This window comes from Anomaloglossus baeobatrachus, chromosome 5 (assembly GCF_048569485.1).
Source record: "Anomaloglossus baeobatrachus isolate aAnoBae1 chromosome 5, aAnoBae1.hap1, whole genome shotgun sequence".
NCBI lineage: Eukaryota > Metazoa > Chordata > Amphibia > Anura > Aromobatidae > Anomaloglossus > Anomaloglossus baeobatrachus.
In genome coordinates, this window is record NC_134357.1 from 5327300 (window position 1) to 5355102 (window position 27803).

The window sequence follows — 27803 nt, forward strand, 5'->3', positions numbered from 1 at the left end:
GGAGAGGACGAGTAGGATCATAGACAGAGATGAGGAGGAGATGAAGGGCGGTGTAGAACTGTGGAGAGGACAGGTAGGTGATAGACAGAGATGAGGAGGAGATGTAGGGCGGTGCAGAACTGTGGAGAGGACGGGTAGGATCATAGACAGAGATGAGGAGGAGATGTAGAGGGGTACAGCACTGTGGAGAGGACGGGTAGGATCATAGACAGAGATGAGGAGGAGATGTAGGGCGGTGCAGCACTGTGGAGAGGATGGGTAGGTCAAAGACAGAGATGAGGGATGACATGTAGGGCAGTGCAGAAATGTGGAAAGGATGCGTAAGTGATAGACAGAGATGAGGAGGAGATGTAGTACTGTGGCAAGGAGGGGTAGGGTGAGAGATAGAGATGATTGAGTACATGTAGGGCGGTGCAGAAGTGTGGACAGGACGGTTAGGCGATAGACAGAAATGAGGGACGACATGTAGGGCAGAACAGAACTGTGGAATGGTTCCGTAGGTGAAAGACAGAGATGATGAGGAGATGTAGGGTAATGGAGAACTGTGGAGAGGGAGGGTAGGTGATATACATAGATGAAGAGGTGATGTACAGTGGTGCAGAAGTGTGGAGAGGAGGGGTAGATGATAGAGATGAGAAGGAGATGTAGGGCGGTGTACAACTGTGGAGAGGATGTATAGGGTGATAGAGATGAGGGAGGAGTTATAGGGCAGTGCAGAACTGTGGAGAGGACGGGTAGGTAATAGAGATGAGAGAGGACATGAAGGTCTGAGCAGATCTGTGGAGAGGATGGGTAGGTGATAGAGATGTAGGGGGTTGAGAACTGTGGAGAGGACGAGTAGGTAATAGACAGAGATGAGGAGGAGATGTATGGTGGTGCAGCACTGTGGAGATCTTTGTGGGTGAGAGAGAGAAGTTTATATTGGACTTTGTACCGGATGGGCAACCAGTGCAAAGACTGGCACAAGGTGGAGGCATCAGTGTAGCAGTTGGACAGGAAAATGGGGAGACCGATTAGTGAGGAGTTGCAATAGTCCAGACAAGAATGAATAAGAGCGACACTAAAGGCCACTTTACACGCTGCGACATCGCTAGCGATAGCACCCGCCCCTGTCGTTCGTGCGACATTTGGTGCTCGCTGCCGTAGTTAACATTATCGCTACGGCAGCGTCACACTCACATACCTTTTCAGTGGCGTCGCTGTGACCGCCGAACAATCCCTCCTTCAAGGGGGAGGTGCGTTTGGTGGCACTAAGCGACCGCCCAATAGCAGAGGAGGTGCGGAGATGAGCGGCCGGAACATCCCGCCCACCTCCTTCCTTCCGCATTGCCGGTGGACGCAGGTAAGGAGATGTTCCTTGTTCCTGCGGCTTCATACACAGCGATGTGTGACGCCGCAGGAACGAGGAACAACATCGTATCTGTCGCTGCAGCAGAGATATTAAGGAAAGGAGCGACGTGTCAACGAGCAACGATTTTTGACGCTTTTGCGATCGTTGCTCCTTGGTGTCACACGCTGCGATGTCGCTACCGGTGCCGGATGTGCGTCACTAACGACGTGACCCCGACGATATATCGTTAGTGATGTCACAGCGTGTAAAGCACCCATAAGGCTATGTGCGCACTTTGCGTCGAGGTAGCTGCAGTTCTAAACGCATCCTCTGGCAGAAATGTTTTTTTGCCACATTTGGTTTTGACCACAAAAGCGTGATAAGTACGCGTGCGTATTTACCGTGTTTTTGCCACGTTTTTAGCGCGATTTACATGCTTTTTCATTGCTTAAAGTCAGATGCGTTTTGAATACAAAGACACTGCTAAATAAAAGAATTAAACATTGAAACACTATGAAAAAAACGGAAAAATTGATAACAAAAATCAAAATTATTATCAATCAAAAATTGGCTTTTTTTATTAAAATGATAAATTTGTGATAATAATTATGCATAAAATTACATTTATTTATGGATTTTCTTAAAAATAATTGTCGGACTGTGTGTGTAAAGGGACATATCATGCCGTTAATATTTTGCCAAAAACACATGCAATTAATAGGTCCTAAACGCATGATTTCAGCATCAAAAAAGCAGGTAAAACGCTGGAATTTTGATGTTGCTTGCGTTTTGCCGTTTCTCATTGACTTCAGTGTTAGCAAAACGCACCCAAATGGCAAAAACAATTGACATGCTGCTTCTTTAAACGCTGAGTTTTTGCCCAAAAATATGCAAATTAAACGCTGCATTTTTAACAGCAAAGTGCGGACAAGAAATCCACATTTCCCACAGACTTTGCTTACAAATCAAAACGCAGGCATTTTCAAAACACAGGTAAAAACGTAAAGTGCGCACATGGCCTAAGAGTTTTTGCAGAATCAATGGTAAAATAAAGGTTGAATTCTCGAGATGTTCTTGAGGTGGAGGAGACATGAGCGAGCGAGTGGTCGAATGTGGGGAGTGAAGGAAAGATCTGAGTCAGATATGACCCCAAGACAGTGGGCGGCTGCTGGGGGTAATGATAGAGCCACACACAAGACAGCGGGCGTGCTGCTGGGGGTAATGATAGAGCCACACACAAGACAGCGGGCGGCTGCTGGGGGTAATGATAGAGCCACACACAAGACAGCGGGCGTGCTGCTGGGGGTAATGGTAGAGCCACACACAAGACAGCGGGCGTGCTGCTGGGGGTAATGGTAGAGCCACACACAAGACAGCGGGCGGCTGCTGGGGAGTAATGGCAGAGCCACACACAAGACAGCGGGCGTGCTGCTGGGGGTAATGGTAGAGCCACACACAAGACAGCGGGCGTGCTGCTGGGGGTAATGGTAGAGCCACACACAAGACAGCGGGCGTGCTGCTGGGGGTAATGGTGGAGCCACACAAGACAGCGGGCGTGCTGCTGGGAGCAATGGTAGAGCCACACAAAAGACAGCGGGCGGCTGCTGGGGGTAATGGTAGAGCCACACACAAGACAGCGGGTGTGCTGCTGGGGGTAATGGTAGAGCCACACACAAGACAGCGGGCGTGCTGCTGGGGGTAATGGTAGAGCCACACACAAGACAGCGGGCGTGCTGCTGGGGAGTAATGGCAGAGCCACACACAAGACAGCGGGCGTGCTGCTGGGGGTAATGGTAGAGCCACACACAAGACAGCGGGCGACTGCTGGGGGTAATGGTGGAGCCACACAAGACAGCGGGCGTGCTGCTGGGAGCAATGGTAGAGCCACACACAAGACAGCGGGCGGCTGCTGGGGGTAATGGTAGAGCCACACACAAGACAGCGGGTGTGCTGCTGGGGGTAATGGTAGAGCCACACACAAGACAGCGGCGTGCTGCTGGGGGTAATGGTGGAGCCACACACAAGACAGCGGGCGGCTGCTGGGGGTAATGGTAGAGCCACACACAAGACAGCGGGCGTGCTGCTGGAGGTAATGGTAGAGCCACACACAAGACAGCGGGCGTGCTGCTGGGAGCAATGGTAGAGCCACACACAAGACAGCGGACGTGCTGCTGGGGGTAATGATAGAGCCACACACAAGACAGCGGGCGGCTGCTGGGGGTAATGGTAGAGCCACACAGAAGACAGCGGGCGTGCTGCTGGGGGTAATGGTGGAGCCACACACAAGACAGCGGGCGTGCTGCTGGGGGTAATGGTACAGCCACACACAAGACAGCGGGCGTGCTGCTGGGAGCAATGGTAGAGCCACACACAAGACAGCGGGCGTGCTGCTGGGGGTAATGGTAGAGCCACACACAAGACAGCGGGCGGCTGCTGGGGCGTAATGGTAGAGACACACACAAGACAGCGGGCGTGCTGCTGGGGGTAATAGTAGAGCCACACACAAGACAGCGGGCGTGCTGCTGGGAGCAATGGTAGAGCCACACACAAGACAGCGGGCGTGCTGCTGGGAGTAATGGTAGAGCCACACACAAGACAGCGGGCGGCTGCTGGGGGTAATGATAGAGCCACACACAAGACAGCGGGCGGCTGCTGGGGGTAATGGTAGAGCCACACAGAAGACAGCGGGCGTGCTGCTGGGGGTAATGGTGGAGCCACACACAAGACAGCGGGCGTGCTGCTGGGGGTAATGGTAGAGCCACACACAAGACAGCGGGCGGCTGCTGGGGCGTAATGGTAGAGACACACACAAGACAGCGGGCGTGCTGCTGGGGGTAATAGTAGAGCCACACACAAGACAGCGGGCGTGCTGCTGGGAGCAATGGTAGAGCCACACACAAGACAGCGGGCGTGCTGCTGGGAGTAATGGTAGAGCCACACACAAGACAGCGGGCGGCTGCTGGGGGTAATGATAGAGCCACACACAAGACAGCGGGCGGCTGCTGGGGGTAATGGTAGAGCCACACAGAAGACAGCGGGCGTGCTGCTGGGGGTAATGGTAGAGCCACACACAAGACAGCGGGCGGCTGCTGGGGGTAATGGTAGAGTTACACACAAGACAGCGGGCGTGCTGCTGGGGGTAATGGTAGAGCACACACAAGGCAGCGAGCGTGCTGCTGGGGGTAATGGTAGAGCCACACACAAGACAGCGGGCGTGCTGCTGGGGGCAATGGTAGAGCCACACACAAGACAGCGGGCGTGCTGCTGGGTGTAATGGTGGAGTCACACACAAGACAGCGGGCGTGCTGCTGGGGGTAATGGTAGAGCCACACAAGACAGCGGGCGTGCTGCTGGGGGTAATGGTAGAGCCACACACAAGACAGCGGGCGTGCTGCTGGGGCGTAATGGTAGAGACACACACAAGACAGCGGGCGGCTGCTGGGGCGTAATGGTAGAGCCACACACAAGACAGCGGGCGTGCTGCTGGGGCGTAATGGTCAAACAACACACACAAGACAGCGGGCGTGCTGCTGGGGCGTAATGGTCAAACAACACACACAAGACAGCGGGCGTGCTGCTGGGAGCAATGGTAGAGCCAGACACAAGACAGCGGGCGTGCTGCTGGGGGTAATGGTAGAGCCACACACAAGACAGTGGGCGTGCTGCTGGGGGTAATGGTAGAGCCACACACAAGACAGCGGGCGTGCTGCTGGGGGTAATGGTGGAGCCACACACAAGACAGTGGGCGTGCTGCTGGGGGTAATGGTAGAGCCACAGACAAGACAGCGGGCGGCTGCTGGGGGTAATGGTAGAGCACACACAAGGCAGCGGGCGTGCTGCTGGGGGTAATGGTAGAGCCACACACAAGACAGCGGGCGTGCTGCTGGGGGTAATGGTAGAGCCACACACAAGACAGCGGGCGTGCTGCTGGGTGTAATGGTGGAGTCACACACAAGACAGCGGGCGTGCTGCTGGGGGTAATGGTAGAGCCACACAAGACAGCGGGCGTGCTGCTGGGGGTAATGGTAGAGTTACACACAAGACAGCGGACGTGCTGCTGGGGTGTAATGGTAGAGCCACACACAAGACAGCGGGCATGCTGCTGGGGGTAATGGTAGAGCCACACACAAGACAGCGGGCGTGCTGCTGGGGCGTAATGGTAGAGACACACACAAGACAGCGGGCGTGCTGCTGGGGCGTAATGGTCAAACAACACACACAAGACAGCGGGCGTGCTGCTGGGGCGTAATGGTCAAACAACACACACAAGACAGCGGGCGTGCTGCTGGGAGCAATGGTAGAGCCACACACAAGACAGCGGGCGTGCTGCTGGGGGTAATGGTGGAGCCACACAAGACAGCGGGCGTGCTGCTGGGGCGTAATGGTAGAGACACACACAAGACAGCGGGCGTGCTGCTGGGGCGTAATGGTCAAACAACACACACAAGACAGCGGGCGTGCTGCTGGGGCGTAATGGTCAAACAACACACACAAGACAGCGGGCGTGCTGCTGGGGGTAATGGTAGAGCCACACACAAGACAGCGGGCGTGCTGCTGGGGGTAATGGTGGAGCCACACAAGACAGCGGGCGTGCTGCTGGGGGTAATGGTAGAACCACACACAAGACAGCGGGCGTGCTGCTGGGGGTAATGGTAGAGCCACACACAAGACAGCGGGCGTGCTGCTGGGGGTAATGGTAGAGCCACACAAGACAGCGGGCGGCTGCTGGGGGTAATGGTAGAGCCACACACAAGACAGCGGGCGTGCTGCTGGGGCGTAATGGTAGAGACACACACAAGACAGCGGGCGTGCTGCTGGGGCGTAATGGTAGAGACACACACAAGTCAGCGGGCGTGCTGCTGGGGGTAATGGTAGAGCCACACACAAGACAGCGGGCGTGCTGCTGGGGGTAATGGTAGAGCCACACACAAGACAGCGGGCGTGCTGCTGGGGGTAATGGTAGAGCCACACACAAGACAGCGGGCGTGCTGCTGGGGGTAATGGTAGAGCCACACACAAGACAGCGGGCGTGCTGCTGGGGGTAATGGTAGAGCCACACAAGACAGCAGGCGTGCTGCTGGGGGTAATGGTAGAGCCACACAAGACAGCGGGCGTGCTGCTGGGGGTAATGGTAGAGCCACACACAAGACAGCGGCGTGCTGCTGGGGGTAATGGTAGAGCCACACACAAGACAGCGGGCGTGCTGCTGGGGGTAATGGTAGAGCCACACACAAGACAGCGGGCGTGCTGCTAGGGCGTAATGTTCAAACAACACACACAAGACAGCGGGCGTGCTGCTGGGGCGTAATGGTCAAACAACACACACAAGACAGTGGGCGTGTTGCTGGGAGCAATGGTAGAGCCAGACACAAGACAGCGGGCGTGCTGCTGGGGGTAATGGTAGAGCCACACACAAGACAGCGGGCGTGCTGCTGGGGGTAATGGTAGAGCCACACACAAGACAGCGGGCGTGCTGCTGGGGGTAATGGTAGAGTCACACAAGACAGCGGGCGTGCTGCTGGGGGTAATGGTAGAGCCACACACAAGACAGCGGGCGTGCTGCTGGGGGTAATGGTAGAGCCAGACACAAGACAGCGGGCGTGCTGCTGGGGGTAATGGTAGAGCCACACACAAGACAGCGGACGTGCTGCTGGGGGTAATGGTAGAGCCACACACAAGACAGCGGGCGTGCTGCTGGGGGTAATGGTAGAGCCACACACAAGACAGCGGGCGTGCTGCTGGGGGTAATGGTAGAGCACACACAAGACAGCGGGCGTGCTGCTGGGGGTAATGGTAGAGCCACACACAAGACAGCGGGCGTGCTGCTGGGGGTAATGGTAGAGCCACACAAGACAGCGGGCGTGCTGCTGGGGGTAATGGTAGAGTCACACACAAGACAGCGGGCGTGCTGCTGGGGGTAATGGTAGAGCCACACACAAGACAGCGGGCGTGCTGCTGGGGGTAATGGTAGAGAACACACAAGACAGCGGGCGTGCTGCTGGGGGTAATGGTAGAGCCACACACAAGACAGCGGGCGTGCTGCTGGGGGTAATGGTAGAGCCACACAAGACAGCGGGCGGCTGCTGGGGGTAATTGTAGAGCCACACAAGACAGCGGGCGTGCTGCTGGGGGTAATGGTAGAGCCACACACAAGACAGCGGGCGTGCTGCAGGGGGTAATGGTAGAGCCACACACAAGACAGCGGCGTGCTGCTGGGGGTAATGGTGGAGCAACACACAAGACAGCGGGCGTGCTGCTGGGGCGTGATGGTAGAGTCACACACAAGACAGCGGGCGTGCTGCTGGGGGTAATGGTGGAGCCACACACAAGACAGCGGGCGAGCTGCTGGGGGTAATGGTAGAGCCACACAAGACAGCGGGCGTGCTGCTGGGGGTAATGGAAAAGCCACACAAAAGACAGCGGCGTGCTGCTGGGGGTAATGGTAGAGCCACACAAGACAGCGGGCGTGCTGCTGGGGGTAATGGTAGAGTCACACACAAGACAGCGGGCGTGCTGCTGGGGGTAATGGTAGAGTCACACACAAGACAGCGGGCGTGCTGCTGGGAGCAATGGTAGAGCCAGACACAATACAGCGGGCGTGCTGCTGGGGGTAATGGTAGAGCCACACACAAGACAGCGGGCGTGCTGCTGGGGCGTAATGGTAGAGCCACACACAAGACAGCGGGCGTGCTGCTGGGGTTAATGGTAGAGCCACACAAGACAGCGGGCGGCTGCTGGGGGTAATGGTAGAGCCACACACAAGACAGCGGGCGTGCTGCTGGGGGTAATGGTAGAGCCACACACAAGACAGCGGGCGTGCTGCTGGGGGTAATGGTAGAGCCACACACAAGACAGCGGGCGTGCTGCTGGGGGTAATGGTAGAGCCACACACAAGACAGCGGCGTGCTGCTGGGGGTAATGGTATTGCCACACACAAGACAGCGGGCGTGCTGCTGGGGGTAATGGTAGAGCCACACACAAGACAGCGGGCGGCTGCTGGGGGTAATGGTAGAGCACACACAAGACAGCGGGCGTGCTGCTGGGGGTAATGGTAGAGCCACACACAAGACAGCGGGCGTGCTGCTGGGGGTAATGGTAGAGGCACACACAAGACAGCGGGCGTGCTGCTGGGAGCAATGGTAGAGCCACACACAAGACAGCGGGCGACTGCTGGGGGTAATGGTGGAGCCACACACAAGACAGCGGGCGTGCTGCTGGGGGTAATGGTACAGCCACACACAAGACAGCGGGCGTGCTGCTGGGGGTAATGGTAGAGCCACACACAAGACAGCGGGCGTGCTGCTGGGGGTAATGGTAGAGCACACACAAGACAGCGGGCGGCTGCTGGGGGTAATGGTAGAGCCACACACAAGACAGCGGGCGTGCTGCTGGGGGTAATGGTAGAGCCACACACAAGACAGCGGGCGTGCTGCTGGGGGTAATGGTAGAGCCACACACAAGACAGCGGGCGTGCTGCTGGGGGTAATGGTGGAGCCACACACAAGACAGCGGGCGTGCTGCTGGGGCGTAATGGTAGAGCCACACACAAGACAGCGGGCGTGCTGCTGGGGGTAATGGTAGAGCCACACACAAGACAGCGGGCGTGCTGCTGGGGGTAATGGTAGAGCCACACACAAGACAGCGGGCGTGCTGCTGGGGGTAATGGTAGAGCCACACACAAGACAGCGGGCGTGCTGCTGGGGGTAATGGTGGAGCCACACACAAGACAGCGGGCGTGCTGCTGGGGGTAATGGTACAGCCACACACAAGACAGCGGGCGTGCTGCTGGGAGCAATGGTAGAGCCACACACAAGACAGCGGGCGTGCTGCTGGGGTAATGATAGAGCCACACACAAGACAGCGGGCGGCTGCTGGGGGTAATGGTAGAGCCACACAGAAGACAGCGGGCGTGCTGCTGGGGGTAATGGTGGAGCCACACACAAGACAGCGGGCGTGCTGCTGGGGGTAATGGTACAGCCACACACAAGACAGCGGGCGTGCTGCTGGGAGCAATGGTAGAGCCACACACAAGACAGCGGGCGTGCTGCTGGGGGTAATGGTAGAGCCACACACAAGACAGCGGGCGGCTGCTGGGGCGTAATGGTAGAGACACACACAAGACAGCGGGCGTGCTGCTGGGGGTAATGGTAGAGCCACACACAAGACAGCGGGCGTGCTGCTGGGAGCAATGGTAGAGCCACACACAAGACAGCAGGCGTGCTTCTGGGGGTAATGGTGGAGCCACACAAGACAGCGGGCGTGCTGCTGGGGGTAATGGTAGAGCCACACACAAGACAGCGGGCGTGCTGCTGGGGGTAATGGTAGAGACACACACAAGACAGCGGGCGTGCTGCTGGGGGTAATGGTAGAGACACACACAAGACAGCGGGCGTGCTGCTGGGGCGTAATGGTAGAGCCACACACAAGACAGCGGGCGTGCTGCTGGCGCGTAATGGTAGAGACACACACAAGACAGCGGGCATGCTGCTGGGGGTAATGGTAGAGCCACACACAAGACAGCGGGCGTGCTGCTGGGGGGTAATGGTAGAGCCACACAAGACAGCGGGCGTGCTGCTGGGGGTAATAGTAGAGCCACACAAGACAGCGGGCGGCTGCTGGGCGTAATGGTAGAGTTACACACAAGACAGCGGGCGGCTGCTGGGGGTAATGGTAGAGCCACACACAAGACAGCGGCGTGCTGCTGGGGGTAATAGTAGAGACACACACAAGACAGCGGGCGTGCTGCTGGGGGTAATGGTAGAGCCACACACAAGACAGCGGGCGGCTGCTGGGGGTAATGGTAGAGCCACACACAAGACAGCGGGCGTGCTGCTGGGGGTAATGGTAGAGCCACACACAAGACAGCGGGCGTGCTGCTGGCGCGTAATGGTAGAGCCACACACAAGACAGCGGGCGTGCAGCTGGGGGTAATGGTAGAGCCACACAAGACAGCGGGCGTGCTGCTGGGGGTAATGGTAGAACCACACACAAGATAGCGGGTGTGCTGCTGGGGGTAATGGTAGAACCACACACAAGACAGCGGGCGTCCTGCTGGGAGTAATGGTAGAACCACACACAAGACAGCGGGCGTGCTGCTGGGGGTAATGGTAGAGCCACACAAGACAGCGGGCGGCTGCTGGGGGTAATGGTAGAGCCACACAAGACAGCGGGCGTGCTACTGGGGGTAATGGTAGAGCCACACACAAGACAGCGGGCGGCTGCTGGGGGTAATGGTAGAGCCACACACAAGACAGCGGGCGTGCTGCTGGGGGTAATGGTAGAGCCACACACAAGACAGCGGGCGTGCTGCTGGGGGTAATGGTAGAGCCACACACAAGACAGCGGGCGTGCTGCTGGGGGTAATGGTGGAGCCACACACAAGACAGCGGGCGTGCTGCTATGGGTAATGGTAGAGCCACACACAAGACAGCGGGCGTGCTGCTGGGGGTAATGGTAGAGCCACACACAAGACAGCGGGCGTGCTGCTGGGGGTAATGGTGGAGCCACACACAAGACAGCGGGCGTGCTGCTGGGGGTAATGGTAGAGCCACACACAAGACAGCGGCGTGCTGCTGGGGGTAATGGTAGAGCCACAGACAAGACAGCGGGCGGCTGCTGGGGGTAATGGTAGAGCCACACACAAGACAGCGGGCGTGCTGCTGGGGGTAATGGTGGAGCCACACACAAGACAGCGGGCGGCTGCTGGCGGTAATGGTAGAGCCACACACAAGGCAGCGGGCGGCTGCTGGGGGTAATGGTAGAGCCACACACAAGACAGCGGGCGTGCTGCTGGGGGTAATGGTGGAGCCACACACAAGACAGCGGGCGTGCTGCTGGGGGTAATGGTAGAGCCACACACAAGACAGCGGGCGTGCTGCTGGGTGTAATGGTGGAGTCACACACAAGACAGCGGGCGTGCTGCTGGGGGTAATGGTAGAGCCACACAAGACAGCGGGCGTGCTGCTGGGGGTAATGGTAGAGCCACACACAAGACAGCGGGCGTGCTGCTGGGGTGTAATGGTAGAGCCACACACAAGACAGCGGGCGTGCTGCTGGGGCGTAATGGTAGAGACACACACAAGACAGCGGGCGGCTGCTGGGGCGTAATGGTAGAGCCACACACAAGACAGCGGGCGTGCTGCTGGGGCGTAATGGTCAAACAACACACACAAGACAGCGGGCGTGCTGCTGGGGCGTAATGGTCAAACAACACACACAAGACAGCGGGCGTGCTGCTGGGGGTAACGGTAGAACCACACACAAGACAGCGGGCGTGCTGCTGGGGGTAATGGTAGAGCCACACACAAGACAGCGGGCGTGCTGCTGGGGGTAATGGTAGAGCCACACACAAGACAGCGGGCGGCTGCTGGGGGTAATGGTAGAGCCACACACAAGATAGCGGGCGTGCTGCTGGGGCGTAATGGTAGAGACACACACAAGACAGCGGGCGTGCTGCTGGGGCGTAATGGTAGAGACACACACAAGTCAGCGGGCGTGCTGCTGGGGGTAATGGTAGAGCCACACACAAGACAGCGGGCGTGCTGCTGGGGGTAATGGTAGAGCCACACACAAGACAGCGGGCGTGCTGCTGGGGGTAATGGTAGAGCCACACACAAGACAGCGGGCGTGCTGCTGGGGGTAATGGTAGAGCCACACAGAAGACAGCGGGCGTGCTGCTGGGGGTAATGGTAGAGCCACACACAAGACAGCGGCGTGCTGCTGGGGGTAATGGTAGAGCCACACACAAGACAGCGGGCGGCTGCTGGGGCGTAATGGTAGAGACACACACAAGACAGCGGGCGTGCTGCTGGGGCGTAATGTTCAAACAACACACACAAGACAGCGGGCGTGCTGCTGGGAGCAATGGTAGAGCCAGACACAAGACAGCGGGTGTGCTGCTGGGGGTAATGGTAGAGCCACACACAAGACAGCGGGCGTGCTGCTGGGGGTAATGGTAGAGCCACACACAAGACAGCGGGCGTGCTGCTGGGGGTAATGGTAGAGCCAGACACAAGACAGCGGGCGTGCTGCTGGGGGTAATGGTAGAGCAACACACAACACAGCGGGCGTGCTGCTGGGGGTAATGGTAGAGCCACACACAAGACAGCGGGCGTGCTGCTGGGGGTAATGGTAGAGTCACACAAGACAGCGGGCGTGCTGCTGGGGGTAATGGTAGAGCCACACACAAGACAGCGGGCGTGCTGCTGGGGGTAATGGTAGAGCCAGACACAAGACAGCGGGCGTGCTGCTGGGGGTAATGGTAGAGCCACACACAAGACAGCGGGCGTGCTGCTGGGGGTAATGGTAGAGCCACACACAAGACAGCGGCGTGCTGCTGGGGGTAATGGTAGAGCACACACAAGACAGCGGGCGTGCTGCTGGGGGTAATGGTAGAGCCACACAAGACAGCGGGCGTGCTGCTGGGGGTAATGGTAGAGCCACACACAAGACAGCGGGCGTGCTGCTGGGGGTAATGGTAGAGCCACACACAAGACAGCGGGCGTGCTGCTGGGGGTAATGGTAGAGCCACACACAAGACAGCGGGCGTGCTGCTGGGGGTAATGGTAGAGTCACACAAGACAGCGGGCGTGCTGCTGGGGGTAATGGTAGAGCCACACACAAGACAGCGGGCGTGCTGCTGGGGGTAATGGTAGAGCCAGACACAAGACAGCGGGCGTGCTGCTGGGGGTAATGGTAGAGCCACACACAAGACAGCGGGCGTGCTGCTGGGGGTAATGGTAGAGCCACACACAAGACAGCGGGCGTGCTGCTGGGGGTAATGGTAGAGCACACACAAGACAGCGGGCGTGCTGCTGGGGGTAATGGTAGAGCCACACACAAGACAGCGGGCGTGCTGCTGGGGGTAATGGTAGAGCACACACAAGACAGCGGGCGTGCTGCTGGGGGTAATGGTAGAGCCACACACAAGACAGCGGGCGTGCTGCTGGGGGTAATGGTAGAGCCACACACAAGACAGCGCGCGTGCTGCTGGGGGTAATGGTAGAGCCACACAAGACAGCGGGCGTGCTGCTGGGGGTAATGGTAGAGCCACACAAGACAGCGGGCGTGCTGCTGGGGCGTAATGGTAGAGCCACACACAAGACAGCGCGCGTACTGCTGGGGGTAATGGTAGAACCACACACAAGACAGCGGGCGTGCTGCTGGGGGTAATGGTAGAGACACACAAGACAGCGGGCGTGCTGCTGGGGGTAATGGTAGAGCCACATACAAGACAGCGGGCGTGCTGCTGGGGGTAATGGTAGAGCACACACAAGACAGCGGGCGTGCTGCTGGGGGTAATGGTAGAGCCACACACAAGACAGCGGGCGTGCTGCTGGGGGTAATGGTAGAGCCACACAAGACAGCGGGCGTGCTGCTGGGGGTAATGGTAGAGCCACACAAGACAGCGGGCGGCTGCTGGGGGTAATTGTAGAGCCACACAAGACAGCGGGCGTGCTGCTGGGGGTAATGGTAGAGCCACACACAAGACAGCGGGCGTGCTGCTGGGGGTAATGGTGGAGCAACACACAAGACAGCGGGCGTGCTGCTGGGGCGTAATGGTAGAGTCACACACAAGACAGCGGGCGTGCTGCTGGGGGTAATGGTGGAGCCACACACAAGACAGCGGGCGAGCTGCTGGGGGTAATGGTAGAGCCACACAAGACAGCGGGCGGCTGCTGGGGGTAATGGTAGAGCCACACAAGACAGCGGGCGTGCTGCTGGGGGTAATGGAAAAGCCACACACAAGACAGCGGCGTGCTGCTGGGGGTAATGGTAGAGCCACACAAGACAGCGGGCGTGCTGCTGGGGGTAATGGTAGAGTCACACACAAGACAGCGGGCGTGCTGCTGGGAGCAATGGTAGAGCCAGACACAAGACAGCGGGCGTGCTGCTGGGGGTAATGGTAGAGCCACACACAAGACAGCGGGCGTGCTGCTGGGGCGTAATGGTAGAGCCACACACAAGACAGCGGGCGTGCTGCTGGGGTTAATGGTAGAGCCACACAAGACAGCGGGCGGCTGCTGGGGGTAATGGTAGAGCCACACACAAGACAGCGGGCGTGCTGCTGGGGGTAATGGTAGAGCCACACACAAGACAGCGGGCGTGCTGCTGGGGGTAATGGTAGAGCCACACACAAGACAGCGGGCGTGCTGCTGGGGGTAATGGTAGAGCCACACACAAGACAGCGGGCGTGCAGCTGGGGGTAATGGTAGAGCCACACACAAGACAGCGGCGTGCTGCTGGGGGTAATGGTATTGCCACACACAAGACAGCGGGCGGCTGCTGGGGGTAATGGTAGACCACACACAAGACAGCGGGCGTGCTGCTGGGGGTAATGGTAGAGCCACACACAAGACAGCGGGCGTGCTGCTGGGGGTAATGGTAGAGGCACACACAAGACAGCGGGCGTGCTGCTGGGGGTAATGGTAGAGCCAGACACAAGACAGCGGGCGTGCTGCTGGGGGTAATGGTAGAACCACACACAAGACAGCGGGCGTGCTGCTGGGGGTAATGGTAGAGCCACACAAGACAGCGGGCGTGCTGCTGGGGGTAATGGTGGAGCCACACAAGACAGCGGCGTGCTGCTGGGGCGTAATGGTAGAGCCACACACAAGACAGCGGGCGTGCTGCTGGGGGTAATGGTAGAGCCACACACAAGACAGCGGGCGTGCTGCTGGGGGTAATGGTAGAGCCACACAAGACAGCGGTGTGCTGCTGGGGGTAATAGTAGAGCCACACAAGACAGCGGGCGGCTGCTGGGCGTAATGGTAGAGTTACACACAAGACAGCGGGCGTGCTGCTGGGGGTAATGGTAGAGCCACACACAAGACAGCGGCGTGCTGCTGGGGGTAATAGTAGAGACACACACAAGACAGCAGGCGTGCTGCTGGGGCGTAATGGTGGAGCCACACAAGACAGCGGGCGTGCTGCTGGGGGTAATGGTAGAACCACACACAAGACAGCGGGCGTGCTGCTGGGGGTAATGGTAGAACCACACACAAGACAGCGGACGTGCTGCTGGGGGTAATGGTAGAGCCACACACAAGACAGCGGGCGTGCTGCTGGGGGTAATGGTAGAGCCACACAAAAGACAGCGGGCGGCTGCTGGGGGTAATGGTAGAGCCACACACAAGACAGCGGGCGGCTGCTGGGGGTAATGGTAGAGCCACTCACAAGACAGCGGGCGTGCTGCTAGGGGTAATGGTAGAGCCACAGACAAGACAGCGGGCGGCTGCTGGGGGTAATGGTGGAGCCACACACAAGACAGCGGGCGTGCTGCTGGGGGTAATGGTAGAGCCACACACAAGACAGCGGGCGTGCTGCTGGGGGTAATGGTAGAGCCACACACAAGACAGCAGGCGTGCTGCTGGGGGTAATGGTAGAGTTACACACAAGACAGCGGGCGTGCTGCTGGGGCATAATGGTAGAGCCACACACAAGACAGCAGGCGTGCTGCTGGGCGTAATGGTAGAGCCACACACAAGACAGCGGGCGTGCTGCTGGGGGTAATGGTAGAGTTACACACAAGACAGCGGGCGTGCTGCTGGGGCATAATGGTAGAGCCACACACAAGACAGCGGGCGGCTGCTGGGGGTAATGGTAGAGCCCCACACAAGACAGCGGGCGTGCTGCTGGGGGTAATGGTAGAGCCACACACAAGACAGCGGGCGGCTGCTGGGGGTAATGGTAGAGCACACACAAGACAGCGGGCGTGCTGCTGGGGGTAATGGTAGAGCCACACACAAGACAGCGGGCGGCTGCTGGGGGTAGTGGTAGAGCCACACACAAGACAGCGGGCGGCTGCTGGGGGTAATGGCAGAGCCACACACAAGACAGCGGGCGTGCTGCTGGGGGTAATGGTAGAGCCACACACAAGACAGCGGGCGTGCTGCTTGGGGTAATGGTAGAGCCACACACAAGACAGCGGGCGTGCTGCTGGGGGTAATGGTAGAGCCACACACAAGACAGCGGGCGTGCTGCTGGGGGTAATGGTAGAGCCACACACAAGACAGCGGGCGTGCTGCTGGGCGTAATGGTGGAGCCACACACAAGACAACGGGCGGCTGCTGGGGGTAATGGTACAGCCACACACAAGACAGCGGGCGTGCTGCTGGGGGTAATGGTAGAGCCACACACAAGACAGCGGGCGTGCTGCTGGGCGTAATGGTGGAGCCACACACAAGACAGCGGGCGTGCTGCTGGGGGTAATGGTAGAGCCACACACAAGACAGCGGCGTGCTGCTGGGGGTAATGGTACAGCCACACACAAGACAGCGGGCGTGCTGCTGGGGGTAATGGTAGAGCACACACAAGACAGCGGGCGTGCTGCTGGGCGTAATGGTGGAGCCACACACAAGACAGCGGGCGTGCTGCTGGGGGTAATGGTAGAGCCCCACACAAGACAGCGGGCGGCTGCTGGGGGTAATGGTAGAGCCACACACAAGACAGCGGGCGGCTGCTGGGGGTAATGGTAGAGCCACACACAAGACAGCGGGCGTGCTGCTGGGGCGTAATGGTAGAGTTACACACAAGACAGCGGGCGTGCTGCTGGGGGTAATGGTAGAGCCACACACAAGACAGCGGCGTGCTGCTGGGGGTAATGGTGGAGCCACACACAAGACAGCAGGCGTGCTGCTGGGGGTAATGGTAGAACCACACACAAGACAGCGCGCGTGCTGCTGGGGGTAATGGTAGAGCCACACACAAGACAGCGGGCGTGCTGCTGGGGGTAATGGTAGAGCCACACACAAGACAGCGGGCGTGCTGCTGGGGGTAATGGTAGAGCCACACACAAGACAGCGGGCGTGCTGCTGGGGGTAATGGTAGAACCACACACAAGACAGCGGGCGTGCTGCTGGGGGTAATGGTAGAGCCACACAAGACAGCGGGCGTGCTGCTGGGGGTAATGGTGGAGCCACACAAGACAGCGGCGTGCTGCTGGGGTGTAATGGTAGAGCCACACACAAGACAGCGGGCGTGCTGCTGGGGGTAATGGTAGAGCCACACACAAGACAGCGGGCGTGCTGCTGGGGGTAATGGTAGAGCCACACACAAGACAGCGGGCGTGCTGCTGGGGGTAATGGTAGAACCACACACAAGACAGCGGGCGTGCTGCTGGGGGTAATGGTAGAGCCACACAAGACAGCGGGCGTGCTGCTGGGGGTAATGGTGGAGCCACACACAAGACAGCGGGCGGCTGCTGGGGCGTAATGGTTGAGCCACACAAGACAGCGGGCGTGCTGCTGGGGGTAATGGTGGAGCCACACACAAGACAGCGGGCGGCTGCTGGGGCGTAATGGTAGAGCCACACAAGACAGCGGGCGGCTGCTGGGGGTAATGGTAGAGCCACACACAAGACAGCGAGCGGCTGCTGGGGGTAATGGTGGAGCCACACACAAGACAGCGGCGTGCTGCTGGGGGTAATGGTAGAGCCACACACAAGACAGTGGGCGTGCTGCTGGGGCGTAATGGTAGAGCACACACAAGACAGCGGGCGTGCTGCTGGGGGTAATGGTAGAGTCACACACAAGACAGCGGGCGGCTGCTGGGGGTAATGGTAGAGCCACACACAAGACAGCGGGCGTGCTGCTGGGGGTAATGGTAGAGCCACACAAGACAGCGGGCGTGCTGCTGGGGGTAATGGTAGAGCCACACACAAGACAGCGGGCGTGCTGCTGGGGGTAATGGTAGAGCTACACACAAGACAGCGGGCGTGCTGCTGGGGGTAATGGTAGAGCCACACACAAGACAGCGGGCGTGCTGCTGGGGGTAATGGTAGAGCCACACACAAGACAGCGGGCGTGCTGCTGGGGGTAATGGTAGAGCCACACACAAGACAGCGGGCGTGCTGCTAGGGGTAATGGTAAAGCCACAGACAAGACAGCGGGCGGCTGCTGGGGGTAATGGTAGAGCCACACACAAGACAGCGGGCGTGCTGCTGGGGGTAATGGTGGAGCCACACACAAGACAGCGGGCGTGCTACAAGACAGCGGGCGTGCTGCTGGGAGCAATGGTAGAGCCACACACAAGACAGCGGGCGTGCTGCTGGGGGTAATGGTGGAGCCACACAAGACAGCGGGCGTGCTGCTGGGGGTAATGGTAGAGCCACACATAAGACAGCGGGCGTGCTGCTGGGGGTAATGGTAGAGACACACACAAGACAGCGGGCGTGCTGCTGGGGGTAATGGTAGAGACACACACAAGACAGCGGGCGTGCTGCTGGGGCGTAATGGTAGAGCCACACACAAGACAGCGGGCGTGCTGCTGGGGCGTAATGGTAGAGACACACACAAGACAGCGGGCATGCTGCTGGGGGTAATGGTAGAGCCACACACAAGACAGCGGGCGTGCTGCTGGGGGTAATGGTAGAGCCACACAAGACAGCGGGCGTGCTGCTGGGGGTAATAGTAGAGCCACACAAGACAGCGGGCGGCTGCTGGGCGTAATGGTAGAATTACACACAAGACAGCGGGCGTGCTGCTGGGGGTAATAGTAGAGACACACACAAGACAGCGGGCGTGCTGCTGGGGGTAATGGTAGAGCCACACACAAGACAGCGGGTGTGCTGCTGGGGGTAATGGTAGAGCCACACAAGACAGCGGGCGTGCTGCTGGGGGTAATGGTAGAGCCACACACAAGACAGCGGGTGTGCTGCTGGGGGTAATGGTAGAGCCACACAAGACAGCGGGCGTGCTGCTGGGGGTAATGGTAGAGCCACACACAAGACAGCGGGCGTGCTGCTGGGGCGTAATGGTGGAGCCACACAAGACAGCGGGCGTGCTGCTGGGGGTAATGGTAGAACCACACACAAGACAGCGGGCGTGCTGCTGGGGGTAATGGTAGAGACACACACAAGACAGCGGGCGTGCTGCTGGGGGTAATGGTAGAGCCACACACAAGACAGCGGGCGGCTGCTGGGGGTAATGGTAGAGCCACACACAAGACAGCGGGCGTGCTGCTGGGGGTAATGGTAGAGCCACACACAAGACAGCGGGCGTGCTGCTGGGGGTAATGGTAGAGCCACACACAAGACAGCGGGCGGCTGCTGGGGGTAATGGTAGAGTTACACACAAGACAGTGGCGTGCTGCTGGGGGTAATGGTAGAGCCACACACAAGACAGCGGGCGTGCTGCTGGGGGTAATGGTAGAGCCACACACAAGACAGCGGGCGTGCTGCTGGGGGTAATGGTGGAGCCACACACAAGACAGCGGGCGTGCTGCTAGGGGTAATGGTAGAGCCACAAACAAGACAGCGGGCGGCTGCTGGGGGTAATGGTAGAGCCACACACAAGACAGCGGGCGTGCTGCTGGGGGTAATGGTGGATCCACACACAAGACAGCGGGCGTGCTGCTGGGGGTAATGGTAGAGCCACACACAAGACAGCGGGCGTGCTGCTGGGGGTAATGGTAGAGCCACACAAGACAGCGGGCGTGCTGCTGGGGGTAAGGGTAGAGCCACACAAGACAGCGGGCGTGCTGCTGGGGGTAATGGTAGAGCCACACAAGACAGCGGTGTGCTGCTGGGGGTAATAGTAGAGCCACACAAGACAGCGGGCGGCTGCTGGGCGTAATGGTAGAGTTACACACAAGACAGCGGGCGTGCTGCTGGGGGTAATGGTAGAGCCACACACAAGACAGCGGCGTGCTGCTGGGGGTAATAGTAGAGACACACACAAGACAGCGGGCGTGCTGCTGGGGCGTAATGGTGGAGCCACACAAGACAGCGGGCGTGCTGCTGGGGGTAATGGTAGAACCACACACAAGACAGCGGGCGTGCTGCTGGGGGTAATGGTAGAACCACACACAAGACAGCGGGCGTGCTGCTGGGGCGTAATGGTAGAGCCACACACAAGACAGCGGGCGTGCAGCTGGGGGTAATGGTAGAGCCACACACAAGACAGCGGGCGTGCTGCTGGGGGTAATGGTAGAGCCACACACAAGACAGCGGGCGGCTGCTGGGGGTAATGGTAGAGCCACACACAAGACAGCGGGCGGCTGCTGGGGGTAATGGTAGAGCCACTCACAAGACAGCGGGCGTGCTGCTAGGGGTAATGGTAGAGCCACAGACAAGACAGCGGGCGGCTGCTGGGGGTAATGGTGGAGCCACACACAAGACAGCGGGCGTGCTGCTGGGGGTAATGGTAGAGCCACACACAAGACAGCGGGCATGCTGCTGGGGGTAATGGTAGAGCCACACACAAGACAGCAGGCGTGCTGCTGGGGGTAATGGTAGAGTTACACACAAGACAGCAGGCGTGCTGCTGGGGCATAATGGTAGAGCCACACACAAGACAGCGGGCGTGCTGCTGGGGGTAATGGTAGAGCCACACACAAGACAGCGGGCGTGCTGCTGGGGGTAGTGGTAGAGCCACACACAAGACAGCGGGCGGCTGCTGGGGGTAATGGCAGAGCCACACACAAGACAGCGGGCGTGCTGCTGGGGGTAATGGTAGAGCCACACACAAGACAGCGGGCGTGCTGCTGGGGGTAATGGTAGAGCCACACACAAGACAGCGGGCGTGCTGCTGGGGGTAGTGGTAGAGCCACACACAAGACAGCGGGCGGCTGCTGGGGGTAATGGCAGAGCCACACACAAGACAGCGGGCGTGCTGCTGGGGGTAATGGTAGAGCCACACACAAGACAGCGGGCGTGCTGCTTGGGGTAATGGTAGAGCCACACACAAGACAGCGGGCGTGCTGCTGGGGGTAATGGTAGAGCCACACACAAGACAGCGGGCGTGCTGCTGGGGGTAATGGTAGAGCCACACACAAGACAGCGGGCGTGCTGCTGGGCGTAATGGTGGAGCCACACACAAGACAGCGGGCGGCTGCTGGGGGTAATGGTACAGCCACACACAAGACAGCGGGCGTGCTGCTGGGCGTAATGGTGGAGCCACACACAAGACAGCGGGCGTGCTGATGGGGGTAATGGTAGAGCCACACACAAGACAGCGGCGTGCTGCTGGGGGTAATGGTACAGCCACACACAAGACAGCGGGCGTGCTGCTGGGGGTAATGGTAGAGCACACACAAGACAGCGGGCGTGCTGCTGGGCGTAATGGTGGAGCCACACACAAGACAGCGGGCGTGCTGCTGGGGGTAATGGTAGAGCCCCACACAAGACAGCGGGCGGCTGCTGGGGGTAATGGTAGAGCCACACACAAGACAGCGGGCGGCTGCTGGGGGTAATGGTAGAGCCACACACAAGACAGCGGGCGTGCTGCTGGGGCGTAATAATAGAGTTACACACAAGACAGCGGGCGTGCTGCTGGGGGTAATGGTGGAGCCACACACAAGACAGCAGGCGTGCTGCTGGGGGTAATGGTAGAACCACACACAAGACAGCGCGCGTGCTGCTGGGGGTAATGGTAGAGCCACAGACAAGACAGCGGGCGTGCTGCTGGGGGTAATGGTAGAGCCACACACAAGACAGCGGGCGTGCTGCTGGGGGTAATGGTAGAGCCACACACAAGACAGCGGGCGTGCTGCTGGGGGTAATGGTAGAGCCACACACAAGACAGCGGGCGTGCTGCTGGGGGTAATGGTAGAGCCACACACAAGATAGCGTGCGTGCTGCTGGGGGTAATGGTAGAGCCACACACAAGACAGCGGGCGGCTGCTGGGGGTAATGGTAGAGCCACACACAAGACAGCGGGTGTGCTGCTGGGGGTAATGGTAGAGCCACACAAGACAGCGGGCGGCTGCTGGGGGTAATGGTAGAGCCACACAAGACAGCGTGCGTGCTGCTGGGGGTAATAGTAGAGCCACACACAAGACAGCGGGCATGCTGCTGGGGGTAATGGTAGAGCCACACAAGACAGCGGGCGTGCTGCTGGGGAGTAATGGTAGAGCCACACAAGACAGCGGGCGGCTGCTGGGGGTAATGGTAGAGCCACACAAGACAGCGGGCGTGCTGCTGGGGGTAATGGTAGAGCCACACAAGACAGCGGGCGTGCTGCTGGGGGTAATGGTAGAGCCACACAAGACAGCGGGCGCGCTGCTGGGGGTAATGGTAGAGCCACACAAGACAGCGGGCGTGCTGCTGGGGGTAATGGTAGAGCCACACAAGACAGCGGCGTGCTGCTAGGGGTAATGGTAGAGCCACACACAAGACATCGGGCGTGCTGCTGGGGCGTAATGGTAGAGCCACACACAAGACAGCGGGCGGCTGCTGGAGGTAATGGTAGAGCCACACACAAGACATCGGGCGTGCTGCTGGGGGTAATGGTAGAGCCACACACAAGACAGCGGGCGTGCTGCTGGGGGTAATTGTAGAGCCACACACAAGACAGCGGGCGTGCTGCTGGGGGTAATGGTAGAGCCACACACAAGACAGCGGGCGTGCTGATGGGGGTAATGGTAGAGCCACACACAAGACAGCGGGCGGCTGCTGGGGGTAATGGTAGAGCCACACACAAGACAGCGGGCGTGCTGCTGGGGGTAATGGTAGAGCCACACACAAGACAGCAGGCGTGCTGCTGGGGGTAATGGTGGAGCCACACACAAGACAGCGGGCGTGCTGCTGGGGTGTAATGGTAGAGCCACACACAAGACAGCGGCGTGCTGCTGGGGGTAATGGTAGAGCCACACACAAGACAGCGGGCGTGCTGCTGGGGCGTAATGGTAGAGCCACACACAAGACAGCGGGCGTGCTGCTGGGGGTAATGGTAGAGCCACACACAAGACAGCGGGCGTGCTGCTGGGGGTAATGGTAGAGCCACACAAGACAGCGGGCGTGCTGCTGGGGGTAATGGTAGAGCCACACAAGACAGCGGGCGGCTGCTGGGGGTAATGGTAGAGCCACACACAAGACAGCGGGCGGCTGCTGGGGGTAATGGTAGAGCCACACACAAGACAGCGGGCGTGCTGCTGGGGGTAATGGTAGAGCCACACACAAGACAGCGGGCGTGCTGCTGGGGGTAATGGTAGAACCACACACAAGACAGCGGTGTGCTGCTGGTGGTAATGGTAGAGCCACACACAAGACAGCGGGCGGCTGCTGGGGGTAATGGTAGAGCCACACACAAGACAGCGGGCGGCTGCTGGGGGTAATGGTAGAGCCACACACAAGACAGCGGGCGTGCTGCTGGGGGTAATGGTGGAGCCACACACAAGACAGCGGGCGTGCTGCTGGGGGTAATGGTAGAGCCACAAAAGACAGCGGGCGTGCTGCTGGGGGTAATTGTAGAGCCACACACAAGACAGCGGGCGTGCTGCTGGGGGTAATGGTAGAGCCACACACAAGACAGCGGGCGTGCTGATGGGGGTAATGGTAGAGCCACACACAAGACAGCGGGCGGCTGCTGGGGGTAATGGTAGAGCCACACACAAGACAGCGGGCGTGCTGCTGGGGGTAATGGTAGAGCCACACACAAGACAGCGGGCGTGCTGCTGGGGGTAATGGTAGAGCCACACACAAGACAACGGGCGTGCTGCTGGGGGTAATGGTACAGCCACACACAAGACAGCGGACGTGCTGCTGGGGGTAATGGTAGAGCCACACACAAGACAGCGGGCGTGCTGCTGGGGGTAATGGTAGAGCCACACACAAGACAACGGGCGTGCTGCTGGGGGTAATGGTACAGCCACACACAAGACAGCGGACGTGCTGCTGGGGGTAATGGTAGAGCCACACACAAGACAGCGGGCGTGCTGATGGGGGTAATGGTAGAGCCACACACAAGACAGCGGGCGGCTGCTGGGGGTAATGGTAGAGCCACACACAAGACAGCGGGCGTGCTGCTGGGGGTAATGGTAGAGCCACACACAAGACAGCAGGCGTGCTGCTGGGGGTAATGGTGGAGCCACACACAAGACAGCGGGCGTGCTGCTGGGGTGTAATGGTAGAGCCACACACAAGACAGCGGCGTGCTGCTGGGGGTAATGGTAGAGCCACACACAAGACAGCGGGCGTGCTGCTGGGGCGTAATGGTAGAGCCACACACAAGACAGCGGGCGTGCTGCTGGGGGTAATGGTAGAGCCACACAAGACAGCGGGCGTGCTGCTGGGGGTAATGGTAGAGCCACACAAGACAGCGGGCGGCTGCTGGGGGTAATGGTAGAGCCACACACAAGACAGCGGGCGGCTGCTGGGGGTAATGGTAGAGCCACACACAAGACAGCGGGCGTGCTGCTGTGGGTAATGGTAGAGCCACACACAAGACAGCGGGCGTGCTGCTGGGGGTAATGGTAGAACCACACACAAGACAGCGGTGTGCTGCTGGGGGTAATGGTAGAGCCACACACAAGACAGCGGGCGGCTGCTGGGGGTAATGGTAGAGCCACACACAAGACAGCGGGCGGCTGCTGGGGGTAATGGTAGAGCCACACACAAGACAGCGGGCGTGCTGCTGGGGGTAATGGTGGAGCCACACACAAGACAGCGGGCGTGCTGCTGGGGGTAATGGTAGAGCCACACAAGACAGCGGGCGTGCTGCTGGGGGTAATTGTAGAGCCACACACAAGACAGCGGGCGTGCTGCTGGGGGTAATGGTAGAGCCACACACAAGACAGCGGGCGTGCTGATGGGGGTAATGGTAGAGCCACACACAAGACAGCGGGCGGCTGCTGGGGGTAATGGTAGAGCCACACACAAGACAGCGGGCGTGCTGCTGGGGGTAATGGTAGAGCCACACACAAGACAGCGGGCGTGCTGCTGGGGGTAATGGTAGAGCCACACACAAGACAACGGGCGTGCTGCTGGGGGTAATGGTACAGCCACACACAAGACAGCGGACGTGCTGCTGGGGGTAATGGTAGAGCCACACACAAGACAGCGGGCGTGCTGCTGGGGGTAATGGTAGAGCCACACACAAGACAACGGGCGTGCTGCTGGGGGTAATGGTAGAGCCACACACAAGACAGCGGGCGTGCTGCTGGGGGTAATGGTAGAGCCACACACAAGACAGCGGGCGTGCTGCTGGGGGTAATGGTAGAGCCACATACAAGACAGCGGGCGTGCTGCTGGGGCGTAATGGTAGAGCCACACACAAGACAGCGGACGTGCTGCTGGAGGTAATGGTAGAGCCACACACAAGACAGCGGGCGTGCTGCTGGAGGTAATGGTAGAGCCACACACAAGACAGCGGGCGGCTGCTGGGGGTAATGGTAGAGCACACACAAGACAGCGGGCGTGCTGCTGGGGGTAATGGTAGAGCCACACACAAGACAGCGGGCGTGCTGCTGGGGGTAATGGTAGACCACACACAAGACAGCGGGCGGCTGCTGGGGGTAATGGTAGAGCCACACACAAGACAGCGGGCGTGCTGCTGGGGGTAATGGTAGAGCCACAGACAAGACAGCGGGCGTGCTGCTGGGGGTAATGGTAGAGCCACACACAAGACAGCGGGCGTGCTGCTGGGGGTAATGGTAGAGCCACACACAAGACAGCGGGCGTGCTGCTGGGGGTAATGGTAGAGCCACACACAAGACAGCGGGCGTGCTGCTGGGGGTAATGGTAGAGCCACACACAAGATAGCGTGCGTGCTGCTGGGGGTAATGGTAGAGCCACACACAAGACAGCGGGCGGCTGCTGGGGGTAATGGTAGAGCCACACACAAGACAGCGGGCGTGCTGCTGGGGGTAATGGTAGAGCCACACAAGACAGCGGGCGGCTGCTGGGGGTAATGGTAGAGCCACACAAGACAGCGTGCGTGCTGCTGGGGGTAATGGTAGAGCCACACACAAGACAGCGGGCATGCTGCTGGGGGTAATGGTAGAGCCACACAAGACAGCGGGCGTGCTGCTGGGGAGTAATGGTAGAGCCACACAAGACAGCGGGCGGCTGCTGGGGGTAATGGTAGAGCCACACAAGACAGCGGGCGTGCTGCTGGGGGTAATGGTAGAGCCACACAAGACAGCGGGCGTGCTGCTGGGGGTAATGGTAGAGCCACACAAGACAGCGGGCGCGCTGCTGGGGGTAATGGTAGAGCCACACAAGACAGCGGGCGTGCTGCTGGGGGTAATGGTAGAGCCACACAAGACAGCGGCGTGCTGCTAGGGGTAATGGTAGAGCCACACACAAGACATCGGGCGTGCTGCTGGGGCGTAATGGTAGAGCCACACACAAGACAGCGGGCGGCTGCTGGAGGTAATGGTAGAGCCACACACAAGACATCGGGCGTGCTGCTGGGGGTAATGGTAGAGCCACACACAAGACAGCGGGCGTGCTGCTGGGGGTAATTGTAGAGCCACACACAAGACAGCGGGCGTGCTGCTGGGGGTAATGGTAGAGCCACACACAAGACAGCGGGCGTGCTGATGGGGGTAATGGTAGAGCCACACACAAGACAGCGGGCGGCTGCTGGGGGTAATGGTAGAGCCACACACAAGACAGCGGGCGTGCTGCTGGGGGTAATGGTAGAGCCACACACAAGACAGCAGGCGTGCTGCTGGGGGTAATGGTGGAGCCACACACAAGACAGCGGGCGTGCTGCTGGGGTGTAATGGTAGAGCCACACACAAGACAGCGGCGTGCTGCTGGGGGTAATGGTAGAGCCACACACAAGACAGCGGGCGTGCTGCTGGGGCGTAATGGTAGAGCCACACACAAGACAGCGGGCGTGCTGCTGGGGATAATGGTAGAGCCACACACAAGACAGCGGGCGTGCTGCTGGGGGTAATGGTAGAGCCACACAAGACAGCGGGCGTGCTGCTGGGGGTAATGGTAGAGCCACACAAGACAGCGGGCGGCTGCTGGGGGTAATGGTAGAGCCACACACAAGACAGCGGGCGGCTGCTGGGGGTAATGGTAGAGCCACACACAAGACAGCGGGCGTGCTGCTGGGGGTAATGGTAGAGCCACACACAAGACAGCGGGCGTGCTGCTGGGGGTAATGGTAGAACCACACACAAGACAGCGGTGTGCTGCTGGGGGTAATGGTAGAGCCACACACAAGACAGCGGGCGGCTGCTGGGGGTAATGGTAGAGCCACACACAAGACAGCGGGCGGCTGCTGGGGGTAATGGTAGAGCCACACACAAGACAGCGGGCGGCTGCTGGGGGTAATGATAGAGCCACACACAAGACAGCGGGCGTGCTGCTGGGGGTAATGGTGGAGCCACACACAAGACAGCGGGCGTGCTGCTGGGGGTAATGATAGAGCCACACACAAGACAGCGGGCGTGCTGCTGGGGGTAATGGTAGAGCCACACACAAGACAGCGGGCGTGCTGCTGGGGGTAATGGTGGAGCCACACACAAGACAGCGGGCGTGCTGCTGGGGGTAATGGTAGAGCCACACAAGACAGCGGGCGTGCTGCTGGGGGTAATGGTAGAGCCACACACAAGACAGCGGGCGTGCTGCTGGGGGTAATGGTAGAGCCACACACAAGACAGCGGGCGTGCTGCTGGGGGTAATGGTAGAGTCACACACAAGACAGCGGGCGTGCTGCTGGGGGTAATGGTGGAGTCACACACAAGACAGCGGTGTGCTGCTGGGGGTAATGGTAGAGCCACACACAAGACAGCGGGC

The 27803-nt window shown here is 59.6% G+C and overlaps 1 protein-coding gene across 2 annotated transcripts in view; it reads right to left on the reverse strand.

Moving 5' to 3' along the window:
- The window catches only part of LOC142310622 (pancreatic triacylglycerol lipase-like), an 83159-nt gene that overhangs the window by 21871 nt on the left and 33485 nt on the right, over positions 1 to 27803 (reverse strand). The window lies entirely within an intron of this gene.